The sequence below is a fragment of the Elephas maximus genome, chromosome X (assembly GCF_024166365.1).
Source record: "Elephas maximus indicus isolate mEleMax1 chromosome X, mEleMax1 primary haplotype, whole genome shotgun sequence".
Lineage (NCBI taxonomy): Eukaryota > Metazoa > Chordata > Mammalia > Proboscidea > Elephantidae > Elephas > Elephas maximus.
In genome coordinates, this window is record NC_064846.1 from 78595514 (window position 1) to 78614828 (window position 19315).

The following is a 19315-nucleotide window of genomic DNA, read 5'->3' on the forward strand; positions in this document are numbered from 1 at the left end:
AAGGACTATAATCTGGCTCTTATGGGCTTTAATGCGCTTCTTAGTAATACAGCAACAGGAACTTCCTTGTGATGCCCACTGCAAATATACCTGTTTTCTGTTTATTTGCTTTGTTTTGTTTTTCCAGTTTTTTTTTTTCTTCCTAATCTCTTATTCTAATTGTTTTTTGTTAAAGTCTCCTTCTAGGTTTTTTAAATTTATTTTTGTTAGTGCTGTTTTGTTTTCTGTTTTATTTATTTTTCGAGAGGCAACTGCTTTCCTGCTTAAAGATCTGTAGAAAGATGTCTAAATAAATAACAAATACAAACATATATCTGGGATTACTGGGGAGGGGAGGTGGGAGTGAAGACGGGCCTTTTCTCACCTACTCTTGTGTTCTCTCTATTAAATTTTGCCTTACAGTTCACTCACCCAAACTGCCTTGGAGTGACTTTTTTTTTAATTTTAATGTGGAATATATTCACACCTACCAAGTCAATGATAATGCATACTTCCTTAATCCAGTGGTCTATATATCACTGGATTTGATGTTTCCCCTTTTTTTAAAAAATAAAACTTTTTAAAATTCAACAGAACTCTTTTGGTTATCACTGTATTTACACAATTATACTAAGTTCAAAAAATCATTTAAATCTTCTGTGGAATAGGTTTAATAGATTATTCAAGCTTAGACTGAAAAATTACTGATTACTGAGCCATTCTTGTTAGAATTATTCAATAAATATGTTAATATCTATGAGTTAACAGTTTGTCATTTTATCAAGGATTTGAAAGTTTCTTAGAAAATCAGGAGTTTACCTTGAATTTTGAAAATTTCTCATTTGGCACGTTATTTCCTCTTGTCAAATGTGACGAATGCATTTTGCAATACTGCCTGACGCTGACTAAATCTTTAGGACTTTAGGGACTACAAGTAAAATACATGGACTTCATTTCTAACATTCTAAATAAAATGTGACTTCTACAATTCCGAATTTGTTCCTTTTGTGACGTCAACTAATTCATTTAGATTTTCTTATATCTTGTCAAATAATCAATATTTTGAAAACTTTTATTGAACAACTAGATGATGCTACAAATGTTATCAGCTCAGTATAGAATAGCTCTCAATATGAAAAAAAAAAAGAAATCATCTGGGATTCTCGGAGTTGGCCTAAAGTGTTTCCTATCCCCTATAATTCCTCTTTGTCTCCTGAGGTTTCCGTTTTGCTGCTCTCCCCACTTCTGAGTCTGGCTATGAAATAAAAGTCGTGAACAAAGGGCTTGAAAGTCACTAAAATTTACCTTTGTGGCAGAAATAGACATATAACCACGTTCTTATGACTCCACTGACAAAAGGGATTACACATAGTGGAGAATATTAGCTGAGATATTATGCTCAATATATCACTATTAAGGTGGCAAGTAGTAAGGATTCCCTACACACCTCACCAGCTCCATTCGTCATTACAGGTAGACTGCATTAGGATATTGATTAACCTTGCTATAGAGAGACCCACACACAAACAAGTTATAACTAGAAGGTGATTCTACTCTGGATGAGACCCAAAAACTGAATAATTGAGAACAACCTGTATTTTGTATTGGTCAAGAAGATCATTTTTTTAACCCAGTATCACAGATAAGTAAATTTTCATACTTTCATTCTTCCAACTTTCATTAGGTAAGTTCAAGTCTTACCCAAGTTAACAGCAATGATTGCTACCCAGAATACCACACCTCTCTGATTAAAGCCAGTTTAGTAAAAGAATCAGAGATATGGAACTCTCACTCTAGAAAACTAAACCTAGATCACAGAATCTAATTTAATAATGTAGAGAAACAACATACAACCAAAACACATTTCAAGAGGCAATAAAATACCACAAAGTGAAGAGGGCAATTAAGAATTCACAGACCTGTTGAATTTAAATATTTTAGACCTTTTGAGAATAAATTAAAAATTCACTATCAAATATCACATCATTAGTCCTACCATCAATGTGAAGGTAACTAACGAGAGTGCTCCTTTCATTAATTCTTCAAACAGGGGAAAGTACTCTAAAAAGAGCATTCTAAAGATACAGTGAATCTTTGAGATTGTCTACTCCAATGGATTTCAAACTGGATTCTGAGGAACCTCAGTGAAATCCAGGGTAGTAGAAGGAAAGGCAAGGGGGAGCTATTCCTCTCCTCTTCAATGAGTATAGCTCTTCTTTTTTCCACGTGATATATTGGGAGCCTGAACTATTCTAGTTGGCTCCTCAGCGTGCACCTTTTAACAGATGAGGAAACTAGCCTGTGAGATGTTAAATTACTTGGCCTAGGTCACATGGAAAAGTGACAGCAGTCTCCTGGCTCCTAGTTCACAGATACTTCCCCTCAATTTGCCACCTTGCTTCCCCTATTATGTATTAAAAAAAAATCCTTTGCCGTCGAGTCCATTCTGACTCATAGCAACCCTGTAGGACAGAGTAGAGCTGCTCCACAGGGTTTCCAAGGAGTGCCTAGTGGAGCCAAACTGCCAACCTTTTGGTTAGCAGCTGTAATTCTTAACCACTACACCACCAGGGTTTAGGGAACCACTTTTTTAACTCTCCCCCAAGACTGTCATATCAGTTTTATTGTCATGGGGACATAATAATATTGATAGGCATGCTGCACATTTAGATAGTAGAAGATACAAGGCTAGATTCTTGAGTCCCTTGACCCCTAGGTCAGTACTCATTCTGCACAACATTGCTCTTAAACCAGAGGCTGCAAACTAGCAAACTAGTCCTGCCAGACATATTTTGTTTGGTCTGCCCAGAGTTTTAAAATCTGGAAATTTTACATAAGAATATAAATGTCTGTGTTCAACTGAAAAAAACAAACAAACAGGAAGATTTTGTAATACTGGTCCCACCATACTTACTGGAAGATTTTGTAATACTGGTCCCACCATACTTACTGGCTTAGCAACAACTAGATAAAGTTGAGAAGTACCTGCTACCCATAGACAGACAGAGCTCTGCCGTTCCCTGTAATTCTCATAACTTCCTATGATCTTATATCTGGCCCCTTATTGAATTTATGTTCTCTGCCTGACCCCAGTAGAAATTTGAGTTTTATCGCCATTATTTTAAAGTTTGTGGGTATAATTTAGCTAAGCGTTAGTCAATTTTTCCAAAGAAAGTGAGGAATTTCTAGAAACTTTCATATGTATGTACTCTATTATTTATTGAGGGTGCACTAAAAGTGCTAGGTCACTTATCTACCTAAAAATATATATTCACTTTCCTTAATGAAAGACAATCCTTTGACCCTTGAAAAACCAAACCTGTTGCTGTCGAGTCAATTCCAACTCATAGTGACCCTATAGGACAGAGTAGAACTGCCACATAGGGTTTCCAAGGAGCACCTGGTGGATTCAAACTGCTGACCTTTTGGGTAGCAGCCACAGCTCACCATACCTCTCAACCACTGTGCCACCAGGCTCCTTGAAAAAGCCGGTAGTAATTTACTGCCTTCTTATATATATAGAAAGGCACCCAGAGCAAATTGTGTTAAATGAAAATAGATTCAATAAGAAATAAGCTCTGATTATACCCACAGTAACAGTATCATTCAGAGTAGTAACCACATATTTAAAATTCCAAAAGGTCAATAAAAATATTTCCTATGCTTCCAAGTGGGAATCAGCTGTTACCTTAGCATCTACTGCCATATTTTTGTGATTCCTGAATTAACCTTTACCGTTCCTTGTGCAAACAAGTTATTTTAGTCATTTTTTTTTTATTTGGTCTCAGTGCAAAAAACAAAATGTTGATATGGAAACAAATAAATAGGACGTAAGTCCAGCAATGATGTCTTCCCTTCCATCAACTGTAGGGGATAAATCACCAGTAAATATGTGTTGAAAAAACTTCTTTAGATCCTCCGGCAACATGATTGAAACATGTCAACTGTTGCATTTCTACTGTTGGAACTTTTAGGAGGCTTTCTGCTGTATTAATTGATAACTTTATCCATTTTATATGTCAGCTTTTGCTCCATAGCAGCTGTTATAAAGCTATTTAATCTCCTTAGGAATCCTGAAAACTCTTTGACAAGCATCTATGATAGAAGAAAGTGGAACGGAAAATATCTTCTAAAAGTATAAAAATAATGTCCTGGATATTTCAGGCCTATTTAAATTACTAGAAGGTATTCAAACAAACTCTTGGTCTTTAAGTCTCCAACAACATAATCATCTGATTCAAGGTCCAAACAATTAAAATGGAAGATTTCCCTCCTTTCAGAAATTTATTTTTCCTAGAATTATTTGGGAATAACAACTACTTTGGTCATATTAAATCTCTGATTCTCCCGATAAATTTTCATGCATAAGCTTTACTCTTTTAAAAGTTAGTGAGATTTAAAGTCAGAGTCTAAAGAAAAAAGAAAATTGTACGTGAGATGAGATGATAGTAAAGATAAATGTGCTTATGGCATATGGTTGGGATTTTTTTGTTTTTGTTTTTTTAATTTGTTTGTAGGAGAGGGGGTTTCTGGTTATAAAATACTCCTCTATTAATACAGACAGCCAATATAACTTAAAGAATGCAAGACGCTATGCCAATTGTCTCTGGCAGATGATCCTTTATACAAGCAGTATTTTGTACATACAGTCTGAGGAGCCTCAACAGTTTCAATGATTTTCTCATATATCCTATAATAACAAGGAATCTCGGAGATACGATTATGGTTCATAGTGTCAACAGTCTTTTTTGAGACAATGTTTATAAAAGATAAGAATAACTTGTTCTTCTCATGCTATAACAATAATTATTTTAGTATGTGTACCAAAAAAAATTTTTTTTTTTTTTTACAGTATGTATTTCATCTCCTGTCAGTTTTTTGTACTATGGTGGCTGACATTTGCTGAAAGCTAAGCCACTGGTACTTCAAACACCATCAGGGTCACCCGTGGGGGACAGGTTTCAGTGGAGCTTCCAGACTAAGATAGACTAGGGAGAAAGGCGTGGTAATCTATTCCTAAAATTAGCCAATGAAAACCCTATAGATCATAACAGAATATTGTCCAATATAGTGCTGGAAGGCACTCAAATACACAGTGGCTGTAACAACGGACTCAAATATACCAACGATCATGAAGATGGAACGGGACCAGGCAACATTTCACTCTGTTGTACATGGGGTCACCATGAGTCAGAGCCAACTCCATGGCAACTAACGACAACAACAATATGGTTATAAGTACCATCAAGGATGAAGTGAGTTGAACGTCTCTAGCAACACTATCAGTGAATTCCAAATAGTGTTTTCAATAATATTCTGCAGTAAACAGCAGTAAATAATATCAGTAAATATAAGCCACATAATTGCTTGATTATTAGATAACCTATGTGAAATTATGTATATTTTATGAAGCTTTAAACATTAAAAATCCTCAAAACCTTTATAAATTTTAGATCAGTTAATGCTATGGCATTTTTGTCCACATGTTTTTGTTGGAAAATTTTTCTCCTTACAGTCTTGCTATCCATGTTTACAAGTTTGGCTAATGACACCATGGGTGACCACTGGTAATTCCTTCGAATCTTATCCTTTGGTCTGTATGGGGGTTCTAGCCAGCCTCCTGAGTAAGGGACTTTGTCAGTACTGTTACAGTAGTTATAGTTCAGGTCTTCCAGGTGATGAATATGTCTTGCTATTATATATTCAGAACAACTCAAACAAACTCGTTGCCATAGAGTCAACTCCAACTCAGAACCACCCACCCATAAAACCAAAAACCAAACCAAACCCACTGCCTTCAAGTCAATTCCGACTCATAGCGACCCTATAGGACAGAGTAGAACTGCCCCATAGAGTTTCCGAGGAGCGCCTGGCGGATTTGAACTGCTGACCCTTTGGTTAGCAGCCGTAGCCGCCCACCCATAGGAAGCACTAAATGAAATCTTTATGGTGCATGCACATTACAGTACTTGAAACACTGGATGCAACCTCTGCTCTAACAGCTTTTAGTTAGCTTTGATATGGCACCGAGGTGATAGTGAGTTAGCCTACTTCCTAAACAGCTCTGAATTGCTGATTAAAATGTTATTTCCTTCATAGCACTTATCACAGTGTGTAATTATTTTATCTTCTTAGGGTCTTATGAGTGGGAATCAATTTGACAACAAACAACAACAACAACCTAGTTTAGGTCTATCTGCCCTACTAAAATCCAAGTTCCATGGAAGAATGGGCTATGGTTCTTGGCTGTTCCACTCCATTGCCTAACACACATGCTAGCACATAGGAGGCACTCAATGCTTTCCTCTTATTCAAATTCTTCCCTATAGAGTCTTCAAGCTTATTTTCATGACACATATTTCAAGAATCTATTTCTACTGTACTGGGTTGATTGACATCACTGACAGGGGTACATAATGTGTATAAGGACAGCCACCTTGTTATTTTAGAATCTGATTAAACTTTCTAGGAGTAGCCAAAGTTGATCAGAAACAGGATGAGCCCAACCTTATTTGATGGTATCAAATACACTGAATTATTGATGGATTAAAAAAAAAGGTAGATTCATTATAAAGTCATTTGTGGAAAGAATCTTGTAAAAATTCTTTTAATTATACCATAACTTTTCCTAGCATTTGGCTTATTTGTTTAATGAAGCTTAAATTAGACATGAACACTGACAATTCTGTAAGCAGAACTAAGCTAAGCTATTTCTAAGAAAATGAATTCATTTGCCAATTGATCATTCTGGTAATCCTATCTGGTTTAGCCTAGCTCCAGATGAAGACAATCAAGGAAGGTCAGAGAAAGGGAATCTTGACCCGGACATGCTCTCAATGTATTACTGGGAGGTAGGAGTGGGAATGAAGGGGATTACTGATTTGAAAGTCTGTTAGATCCCTGATTTTCATTCCCTGACTTAATCCCTGACAAGGACCACTTTACTATTTAAAAATAAAATAAAAAGCATGCTCCTTACCAATTAAGAGACCATAGGCAGATGCTTAATATGACAAATGATTACCTTTTGATACACTAGATAAATAGCTCCTTTACATGTTCAAAATATCATGTTTAAATAATAATACCTTACCAAAAAATTTTTTTTTGTTGTTTTGCAATTAACAGCATTTTCCCTTCATTAACTAAAGCAGTGTGCAAAAGTGGATTTGAATCATTGTTCCACTTTTACATATATACAAACCGAGACTCAATTTTTTAAATCTGATCCAGTATTCTTTCACTTGTTGTTGACAATAGTTATCTATCTACCTGAATAGGACTGAAATACTCTTTTTTCCTTGATAAACTTTGTTATTTTCATGATGTGTAAGAAATCAACTTCTATAATAGTTGAAGGAAACTCTTCAAAATTACTTAAAATTACTATCTAAGAATCTGTGTACTGATCCAGAGAGACCACATTTATCTCCTCATCCTATCATAGCAAATGCTTAGTTCAATATTTATTCTACAGGTACTTATGCATAATCAACAATGTACAAAAGGCTCAATGCTATGGGCTATGGAGAATAGAAATATCTACGATCATGGACCTTGACATCAAGAATATTACAATATAAAAAAAAAAGATGTCATGATCACAAGCTGTTATACTGACAGTACGCAAGAGATAAGTACCACATGATTTCTCGGCATATGGTAGGTTCTCAAAAATATCTGATGAATGACTGTTGAAGGCATGGGTGGTATAAACTAAGTGACATATGAATTTAGAAGATGAAGACAGCACTTCTACCTGGAGTGGTCAATGATGTCATGATGGAGGAGGTGAAATTTAATTGCAGCTCGAAGGATAGATATGTTTTCAGGAGCAAAGATAGAAAGAGGACAACAATGCTTTAGGAAGTTCTAACTGACAGGATGTGCATAATGAATTGTTATAAAAGAATCTAGAGGTGGGGAAGCCACCTCCAATGTCCTCAGCATGAGATGATCAAATTGCTGGGTGTGAGAATTGAAAGGAAGAGACATGTGAAACAGAAATTCCGAAATCAGCAATAATATGGTGTAAAGCTTAATCTGTCTTGGAAGAAGTACAGTCAGAATGCTCCGTAGAAGCAAGGATAGTAAAACTTTGTCTCACCTACTTTGGACATGTTATCAGGAGGGACCAATCGCCGGAGAAGTACATCCTGCTTGGTAAAGCAGAGGGTCAGTGAGAAAAAGGAAGACCCTTAACAAGATGGATTGACACCGGGGCTGCAACAATGGGCTCAAACACAGCAATGGTTGTGAAGATGGTTCAGGACTGGGCAGTGTTTTATTCTGTTGTGCATGGAGTTGCTACAAATTAGAACCAACTTGACAGCTCCTAACAACAACAACTTATATTAGCTTAGATTAACATGGGAACAAAATATACAATGGAGCAAATGATAAGTCTGAGCTTATGATATTGTTTCCATGAAAAATTATCTTCCAACTTCCTTGAAACCAAGTTATAAATGAACTTTTGAACAACAACCTATTCTGCGTCAACAGAAAGAACACTTAACAATTTTTTTAGTTATCTAGCGCTGCTATAATAAATAAGCGCTAGAAATACTTCAAGTGGATGGCTTTAACAGAAATTTATTTTCTCACAGTTTAGGAGGCTAGAAGTTCCAATTCAGGGTGCTGGCTCTAGGGAAAGGCTTTCGCTGTCTGTGGGCTCTAGAAGAAGGTCCTTGTCTCTTTTAGCTTTTGCTCCCGGGCAATCTTCATGTGGCTTGGCATCTCTCTTCCCCCATTTCTGCTTCCTTGTTTAATCTCTTTTATTTCTCAAAACAGATTGGCTCAAGACACACCCCACACTAATAGTGTCTCATTGACAGCACAAAGACAACTTAATCCCAAATGGGTATATAACCACAGGCATAAAGGTTAGGGTTTACAACATATTTTGGAGGGATACAATTCAACCCATAACAAGGCATAATTTAGCAACTCTGCAACTAACTAGGTATGTGACCATTGGTAAATCACTTCCCCTCTCTATATCCCCATATTCTCATTTGTAAAATTGGGGTCAGATAAATTGACCTCTCTGGCCCATCATACCTCAAATAATCTACGGTTCTATGATTCTTAAAGTCGTGGCTACCTGCCCACAATACAGGAAGATTAAGTTAAATTTCCTCTGAGAAATCAGTGGCTATTGCAGCTCAGTTGCCACTCCTGAGACACGCTCTTTTTCCTTTGATTCGTTAATAGTTATTGCAATGCCTGTCACTGTTATTCAGCTAAGGGGTATACTCCTTCTGTGTTTCAGAAAAGCACTGAGTTTTTTTTTCAGACACTTTACTTCACAGAAGAAATCAGTAGAACATTATTTTGTTCACATGCTACAGAAAGATGGATTTGAAAAGCTGAGAAACTCAGATGTTTGTTCTAGCAAGTTTCTCTACTGAAATTTATACATCTTTTTTTATAATTGTATTATCATAAAAATAGAGTTGACATTATCTGTCTATACGTACAGTGAAGTGAGTTTATATTATTTTCAATTAAATCTTCCTCAACCTTTGCTCTTTAAAGGTTACAGAAACTCAGAATTCTAGCCTGCCTTCACAGCTCATACCTTGTAGTCCTAAGGTCAATCTAATTCCCCTTTTCAAATGCTATATCTTTTTAAAATACAGTAACAGAACTGAACATAATATTATAAGTGAAGTTTCAGGAATGTTATAATCTCATCATATATCCTGTAGTTTTTTTGGTCTTTGTTATAACCATGCATGCTCTTTTAGAAGGTAAAAATAAGGCTGTCATTCATCAAAAAGGCCACAGTTATTTTTATTTCTCCTCCAGGCAGTTAGTTTTATCTTGGACTTCCTGATTAGAAAATTCCTATAAATAGAATGTACTAGAGAGTTTAACAGCCACATTAAGCAAAATATGCTTCTCCTACTGGTTGCTGTCTACCATCCCACTTCACCCTCCTCAGATAAAATCGAAAGAACAATGTGTACATCTTCATTTGTTTATCGATATGATCAACATTTACTAACTTAATGACTATCTTTTAATTCTGATCATTTAAAATGAAAACAACTATAAGTAAGGTCCATGGCTAATGGATATCTCCTTGTAGTGCCTAGCAAAAAGCCAGGTACACAAATCGCCTAAATACAATATAGTGAAAAAGTTGTTATAATGAACATTTAAAAGAGTTGGGAAACTTTCTGTCCCTTACTTTAGCAGTGAATAAGTTACCGTATTCCTTTCTAATAGTAAAATCACTTCAAATAATATAAAAATCTTTACGTTAACCCTGGTTGTTTTTCCATTTTAATTTTATAAAAATGTAATCTAATTTCCTTCCTCTTCTGCTCCCACAGCACTTTGTTCATGCCTTTGTTATAGCACTCTGTCACGTGTCTGTCTTCCTCACTAGGCTCTGATTCTTTGAGAACAAAACCTAACTACTATGCTCCCCCTGAATAACAAGATCAGCCATAACATTTTAAAACATTAATAAAGTCTTCAGAAGACAGGTGTTTGATAAAAAAAGAATTTGGTGATGATAATATTTATTTCAAATGTAACTGACAAGATAAAAGCTTCCCCCCCCCAGGTCCTATAGTAAGACTTCAATGGAATAAAATATTGCTTTTAAATGGAAGCTTAAAATTAATTTTTATTTCTTTATTATGTTTATTAGTCCCCAGATTTTATTGATTAGTATTAAAATCTCTATGAGTAGTTTGATTTTTGACATTCTTTGATTTTAATATTTTTATCTTGCTGCAGTGCCACAAATTTTGAATTACAGAAAATTTCCTGAAGCTGAAAACTCCTTCCCTAAGAGCTATTGTAGTGTTTTCTTTCACACTCTCTGTAGTTAGTTTTCTGTTGCCTCAAAAGTGCTGCACATGATTTCATTCAGGGTTTTGTTCGTGCAAGTTTTTGCCCTTATTTCTTGGTAAAAATCACTATAATGACGTTGTCTATTTTAGATTTCAACCTTAAGGTTTTAGCAAGGCCAAACAGATCCACCAACAAGTCTCCAGTTAAAATTTCCAATACATATAAATATAAATCTCTTGGCTAAGTTTACATCAAGAGTTGTGATTAGCCCTGAATAAGTACCTATAGCCGTTAGCTATTTCACTACCTAAGGTTCCCTTTGGACTATTCTGGTTAAGTTACTAGTGGGCTGATTTCCATTTTCAAGAGCTGTCTGTATTATTCATTTTCTATATTTACCCTTTTCATTTTATCAATTACTGGAGGTTACTCCCATAGCTATCTTCTCAAATAATGCATAAGTATTTTCTTTTTTCAAACATAAAAAAAAAAAATTTTTTTTTTTTTTTTTGCTGTGTGTATATTCCATCTTCTCCAAGATATGCCCCCTTACATCTAAAATTTCATCAGATGCGCATTTTTTTCCTAAAGATTCATCAGCAGTCCTGCCTCAGAGTTTTCGGGAAAACTCTTCCTAACACCTTGTATTTTGATGTAAACAAGATTAAAAGAGTAAATAAAAGAGCAAAAGGAAGAAAGAAAAAAAATTCCACTTTACTGTTATATGAATATGAATCACTGTTAATAGAAATGATCTGATACTCCCCAGCATACATTGTGGGCCCTTCCTACCCATCACATCATGCTTCTCCCACTGTCTCTATAGTCACCCCTTGTTTAGGATTCCTTAGTATTTCATTCTTTCTCTTCCACACTATATAAAGTGTAGCAGTCTTCACACTGAAAATCAAGGGATTTCAGACTGCTTCCTTATCTCTCCAGGGCAACTAGGCCTTTCTTTTTTTTCCCCCTTCTAGCCATTGTAGCAATACTATATGAGATCCTTAGTCTTTTACTCTGCTTACTTCTGAGGTTCTTGGTGTTAAAGTGATCACGTCTTTAAGAACGTCTTTGTATCTGTGAATGCCTCCCTCCCCCTAAAAATCACATCAAGTGGCGATGAAAGACCACCCAGTTATTCTGAAGGTGCATTTGTAGTAGGAAACAATACATTTTTGCCATGCTCACAAATAGCATGTCATTATTACCACAGACTCACCATTTACCCATTACAATCTGCAACAAACAAAAAATGGGGGAAAAATCAATAGCCATGTCACAGAAAATACGCAGAGAGTTCTTAAATTCTTCACATACAAATTATAGAGCATTTAGGGTATGGTGAAAAAAAAAAGCTCAAAGGTATTCAAAGCTTTGATTTTATTTTGAAAGCATCCTTTTCATTAAGAGTATTTAACAGGAAAAAAAACCCTCATATCTTATTTTAATAATCTTTGAGTGCTAAAACCAAAAATTAAAATTTGTTTACAGCGCAAGAATAAATGTTTCTTTATTGTAAGAAACAAAATTTTGCCACAAATTACAAAAGCCTGTTAATCAAATAGTGTTTTTTAATATCCTCCAAGTACTACTGTAGTTGAAACATTTCAGCTGTTGAACATGATATGTTTATAGAATGCAAACCTACATACAAATGTACATTAGTTCCATCCAAAGAAACAAACTCTTAATACAAGACCCCATGATTTTTCTGAATCATGTTTCAGAGGAAAAATATAATTTTATAACTAACCACCATCATTAAACTTTCAAATTTGGTCTCTTGCTAAAAAGAAAAAAAAAAACACTATCACAAGCATCCATGCATATTTACAATTAAGTAGAAGCATAGAAAAGCTTTTGAAAATCACTTATACTTTTGGCAACTGTTCAAATATTAGAAATAAACTATGGTTAGGCAAGCCACATTGCCATAGCATATGAAATTTACTTTACCACTTTATCATATGAAAGTATCATAAGGATCGTTTACATGAGCAAAATATTTTAATACTAACAATATCACATTTTAATAAAAACACTTAAAGCTAAAGCTTTTAAAAGTTGTAAAAAAAAGATGATCACAAGACAGAAAATTTCCTGGAGTCTTTTTTTTTTTTTTTTAGATGAAGCCCCAGGAATACCTTAAAAAAAAAAAAGAAGTAATGAGGCATAAAGTTGATTACTTCTCAAATTATTGCATTATCAAAAACAAAAAAAACCTTGACTGATTTGGAATTTTTTAATGAAATAATTTGCCACTAAATCAAACCAAACTAGACCCACTGCCTTCAAGTCAATTCCATCTCATAGCGACCCTCCAGGACAGAGTAGAGCTGCCTGGTAGGATTTCCAAGGCTGTAAATCTTTACAGAATCAGACTGTCACATCTTTCTCCCATGGAGTGGTGGAGGGTTTGAACCACCAACCTTTTGGTTAGCGCTGAGCACTGTGACAACTGCACCACCAGGGTGCTCCTCTATTATGCTACTAAATAGGAACAAGTTCTAAACAATCTGTATTTCTTGGCAAACAATTCTTCTCTAAAGTCAGTTTTCCTTTTGTTTGAAAATCGATCAGTGTAACGAACTAGATTCTAGCCTTATTTTCCTATATTTGAAGTGAACAGAAGTGCCAGAAACAAAGAATTGAAACACCAAGTTTCAGGCCGTGCCACCTCACCAGAGTACCAGAGGGTTTCTACTAAATGCTAATGAACTCCTCCTCTGTAAACTATGATTATGGTTTCTAAAAAAAAAAAAAGTAAGCCCAGGTGTTAAAAGTAGAATATCGTACTAAAAAATCACCTATTTATCAACTGGGAAGTATACAATATTGTAAGGCCACTGCCTTTTCAAAGTTCATAACTTGGTGACTTGCTGAGTAACAAGCAGATCTATTTGCACTGGTTCTATAAAAAGACAGAGATTATTTAAGAACACATACAAGTGTATGCTTTTCTCTCACATAAAACAATTAGAATGAAATGAGGAATGTCAAGGAATTAGGATTTTTCTGTCCTTCCTAACCAATTCCCCCATGTTATCCGTATGTTTTAATGATGCATCTCCTGTGAATATATATTTTTAATTATACTCCCTTTTTTTAACTTCTCCACTTTATTTAGTATGTCATCTTAAATTTACTTAAATTTCTTTTAGTGATTTTGGTTAAAATTCATCACCTTTATACTTCAGCCAATTTTTTAAAAAAAGTTTGTTTTTTGATATCTGCATTTTCTGTCAGCTCTGTTATACACACACACACATGCACATACATATATATATCTACACACACACATATATATAAAAATATACACACATATATTTATATACAGGCATGCCTCATTTTATTTTGCTTCATTTTATTGTGCTTTGCAGATCTTGTGTTTTTTTAAAAATTGAAGGTTTGTGGCAACCCTTTGTAGAGCAAGTCTATCAGTGCCATTTTTCCAACAAGTGCTCATTTTGTGTCTTTGTGCCACGTTTTAGTAATTCTCAACATTTCAAACTTTTTCATTATTTTTATATTTCTTATGGTAATCTGAGGTCTTTGATGTTACTACTGTAATTGTTTTGGGATGCCACGAACCATGCCCACATAAGACGACGAACTTGATCAATAAATATTCTGTGTTCTGACTGCTCCACCAATTGGCCATTCCCATCTCTCTCCCTCTCTTTGGGCCTCCCTATTCCCTGAGACACGACAATATTGAAATTAGGCCAATTATTAACCCTACAATGACCTCTAAATGTTCAAGTGAAAGGAAGAGTAGCATGTCTCTCATTTTAAATCAAAAGCTAGAAATGATTAAGCTTAGTGAAAAAGGCATGTCAGAAGCCAAGATAGGCTGAAAGCTAGGCCTCTTGTGCCAAACAGCCAGGTTGTGAATGCAAAGGAAAAGTTCTTGAAGGAAATTAAGTGCTACTCCAGTGAACACATGTTAATAAGAAAGCAAAACAGCCTTATTGCTGATGTGGAAAAAGTTTTAGTGCTCGGGATAGAAGGTCAAACCAACCACAACATTCCCTTAAGCCAAAGCCGAATCCAGAGGAAGGTGCTAACTCTCTTCAATTCTGTGAAGGCTGAGACAGCTGAGGAAGCTGCGAAAGAGAAGTCTGAAGGTAGCTGAGCTTGGATCATGAGGTTTAAGGAGGGAAGCCGTCTCCATAACATTAAAGTGCAAGGTGAAGTTGCAAGTGCTGACGTAGGCGCTGCAGCACGTTATCCGGAAGACCTAGCTAAGAGAATTGATGAAGGGGCCACACTAAACTACAGATTTTCAGGGTAGGTGGAACAGCCTCATATCTAGGACGTTCACAGCTAGAGAGGGGAAGTCAACGTCCAGCTTCAAAGCTTCAGAGGACAGGCTGACTCTTGTTAGGGGCTAATGTAGCTGGTGACTTGAAGTTGAAGCCAATGCTCATTTAAAACTAGGGCCCTTAAGAATTATGCTAAATCTACTCTGCCTGTGCTCTATAAATGCAACAACAAAGCCTAGATGACAGCACATCTGTTTACAACATGGTTTACTGAATATTTTAAACTCACTGTTAAGACCAAGGAGCCTTGTTGGCTCAATGGTCAAAGCACTCGGCTGCTAACCGAAAGGTGGGCAGTTCAAACCCACCAGCTACTCTATGTGAGAAAGACGTGGCAGTCTGCTTCTGTAAAGATTTACAGCCTTGGAAACCCTATGGGGGTAGTTCAACTCTGTCCCATAGGGTCGCTATGAGCTGGAATGGACTCAACAGCAGTGGGTTGAGACCTACTGCTTGGAAAAAATAAAAGATTCCTTTTAAAATACTACTGCTCGTTGACAATGTACCTAGTTATCCAAGAGCTCTGATAGAGATGTATAAGGAAATTAATGTTGTTTTCATACCTGTTAACACAACATCCATTCTACACCCCATAGGTCAAAGAGTAATTTTGACTGCCAAGTCTTATTATTTAAGAAATATACTTTGTAAGGCTATAGCTGCCATAGATAGTGATTCCTCTGATGGATGTGGGTAATATAAATTGAAAATCTTATGGAAAGGATTCACCATTCTAGATGCCATTAAGAACATTTGTGATTCATGGAAGAAGGTCAAAATATCAACATTAACAAGAGTTTGATTGATTCCAACCCTCATGGGTGACTTTAAGGGGTTCAAGACTTCAGTGGAGGAAGTAACTGTAGATGTGATGGAAATAGCAAGAGACCAAGAATTAGAAGTAGGGCCTGAAGATGTGACTGAATTGTTGCAATCTCATGATACAACTTTAATGGATGAGGAGTTGCTTCTTATAGATGAGCAAAGGAAGTGGTTACTTGAAATGGAATCTACTCCTGGTAAAGATGCTGTGAATATTTTGAAATGACAACAAAGTATTTGGAATGTTACATAAACGTAGTTGATAAAGCAGCAGAATGGTTTGAGAGGATCAAGTCCAATTTTGAAAGAAGTTCTATTGTGGGTGAAATACTATCAAACAGAATTGCATGCTACAGAGAAATTTTTCATGAATGGAAGAGTCAATCAATGCAGCAAACTTCACTGTAGTCTTATTTTAAGAAATTGCCACAGCCAAGGTGAGGCCAAGAAGGCAGAATAGTCAGATGCTTCCTGTGGTCACTTTTACAGCAAAGACCTGAAAAAACCTACCAAGAGGATCAAAAAAAAAATCCTTTTGGGAAGTACTTCTGTCACATTCACCTGCCCCCTGCCTGCTCTACTCTAGGTCCCCATCTGGCTTCAGTGATTGCTGTGCTCCCTGGGATGAAAGTAGGAACCATTGTGTTTTCTGAGCCACTCTCCCAGCTTTGAGTGAAAACAAATTAACAAACAGGAAAAAAAAATCTGCCAGCTCTCCTAAGCCAGGAGCTCAGGGCAGGCACAACCCCTTTGCGCAGGCAAAGGCATAAGGGGTCCAAGGACTTTGAATGCCTTTCGCCCCTACATAGACTTGTGTGGGCCCATTTCAACAGCATAGGCCCTCATTAGCACAGTAAAACAGGGTATATACCTAAAGCGTATTTTTATCTGTATCTGCTATGAGGGGGAGTGGCAGATTCGTGATGTTTAACACTGCCATGCCCATTAAGCAGGGTCCTAACCTACCCACAACACGAACTTAAGGACTGGTGGCTCCACCCACTCCACCAAACCTGCCATGACAGGGGTCCAAGAGTAAGTGGTGACTCCCAGTCCTTTCAGCCAACAGCACTGGGTGCCCATAGTCTGGCTGCAAAACCCACCTATCTATGTGCTCTAGGGAACAGGGACATGCCCTCCACCCAGACACTGAGGGGCAGCAGTCAGCCCCCTATCTTAATCAGTGCATGACCCCCTACTGCAGCCAGATAACTGTGCCTACTCCAATCGCTCCTGCCCATATAGGACTGTAGGTGAGCCCCTATACCATATACTTGGTGACTGATGACCTGGACACCTCAGCAGAATCCACACAAGAAATTAAATGGACTCCTGGGCTCACATACCTAGTAATAGCTCTACCCACCTGAAGACAGGATGTGAGAGGATCAAATATACCAATAATCAAACCAGCTCACATGACCAGCCTATTTGGGCATATCAAAACAAAACAAAAAGCTAGAACACAATAGACAAACATAAAAAAAATAAATATAATAACTTACTGATGGCTCAGAGATAATAGTTAACATCAAATCACACAAAGAGGTGGGCCATGATGGCTTCAGCAAGCCACCAAAACAAAGACTCAAGACACCTTCCAGAGGAAGAGAATTTCTTGAATTACCAGAAGTAAAATTCAAAAGATTACTATACAGAACTCTTTTTTAGATCAGGAAGAAGATAAGACAAAATGCAGAACAAGCCAAGGAAAACACACAGACAAAATATTAGAGGAACATAAGAAGGTTATACAAGAGCATAATGACAAATTTAACAGGCTGCAAGAATCCATAGAGACAGCAAACAGAAATCCAAAAGATTAACAATAAAATTTCAGAATTAGACATCTCAGAAGAAAGTCATAGGAGCAGAATTCAGGCAACAGAAGTCAAAATTATCGAGACGGAAGATAAAGTGTTTGACGCCAACTTATTTAAGGAAAAGTCAGATAAAAGGATGTAAAAAAAAGAAGAAACCCAAAGAATAATGTGAGAGGAATCAAGAGGAATAACCTACAAGAGATTGGAGTGCCAGAACAGAGGAGGCTAACAGAAAATACAGAGAGAACTATTGAGGATTTGTTGGCAGAAAACTTTCCTGATATCATTAAAGATGAGAGAATATCTATCCAAGAAGCTCATTGAACCTCACACAAGGTAGATCCCAAAAGAAAGTCACCAAAACATATTATAAACAAACTTGCCAAAACCAAAGATAAAGAGAGAATTTTAAGAGCTGCTAGGGATGGAAACCCTGGTAGCATAGTGGTTAAGAGCTATGGCTGCTAACTAAAAGGTTGGCAGTTCAAATCCACCAGGCGCTCCTTGGAAACCCTATGGGGCACTTCTACTCTGTACTTTAGGGTTGCTATCAGTTGGAATTGACTTGACAGTTTCACAATACTATTAGGAGGATTCAACACACCACATTTACAGAAGGATAGAACACCCAGAAACAAGCTCAATAAAGACACGGAAGATCTAAATGTGACAATCAACCAACTTGACCTCATAGACATATACAGAATACGCCACCCAACAGCAGCCAAGTACACTTTCTTTTCCAACGCACATGGAACATTCTCCAGAATAGGCCACATATTAGACCAAAAAGCAAGCCTTAACAGAATCCAAAACATCAAAATATTACAAAGCATCTTTTCTGGCCATAAGGCCATAAAAGTAGAAATCGATAGCAGAAAAAGCAAGGAAAAAAATCAAACACATGGAAACTGAACAACGCCTTGCTCAAAAACTACTGGGTTATAGAAAAAATTAAGGACAGGATAAAGAAATTCATAGACTCAAATGAGAATGAAAACACACCCCACCACAACCTTAGGGGCACAGCAAAAGTAGTGCTCAGAAGTCAATTTATAGTAATAAATGTACACATCGAAAAAGAAGAAAGGGCCAAAATCAAAACATTAACACTACAACTTGAACAAGTAGAAACGCACCTGCAAAAGAAGCCCTTGGGCACCAGAAGAAAGCAAACAATAAAAATTAGAGCAGAATTAAGTGAAATAGGAAAGAGAAAAACAATTGAAAGAGTAAACAAGACCAAAAGTTGGTCCTTTGAACAGATCAAGAAAATTGATAAACCATTGGCCAAACTGAAAAGAGAAAAACTCGAGATGAAGGAAAAAACCGATTAAGATATGAGATGGACTATATCACAACAGACCCAACTGAATTTAAAAGAATCATAAGAGAATACTATGAAAAACTGTACTCCAACAAACTTGAAAACATAGAGGAAATGGACAAATTTCTAGCACACACTACCTACCTAAACTAATAAAAAAAAAAAAAATACAAACCAAAAAACTAAATAAACCTGTAACAAAAGAAGAGATTGAAAAGGTAATTTAA

At 36.3% G+C, this 19315-nt stretch overlaps 1 protein-coding gene across 4 annotated transcripts in view; it reads right to left on the bottom strand.

Moving 5' to 3' along the window:
• The window catches only part of DACH2 (dachshund family transcription factor 2), a 758076-nt gene that overhangs the window by 543530 nt on the left and 195231 nt on the right, over window positions 1-19315 (bottom strand). The window lies entirely within an intron of this gene.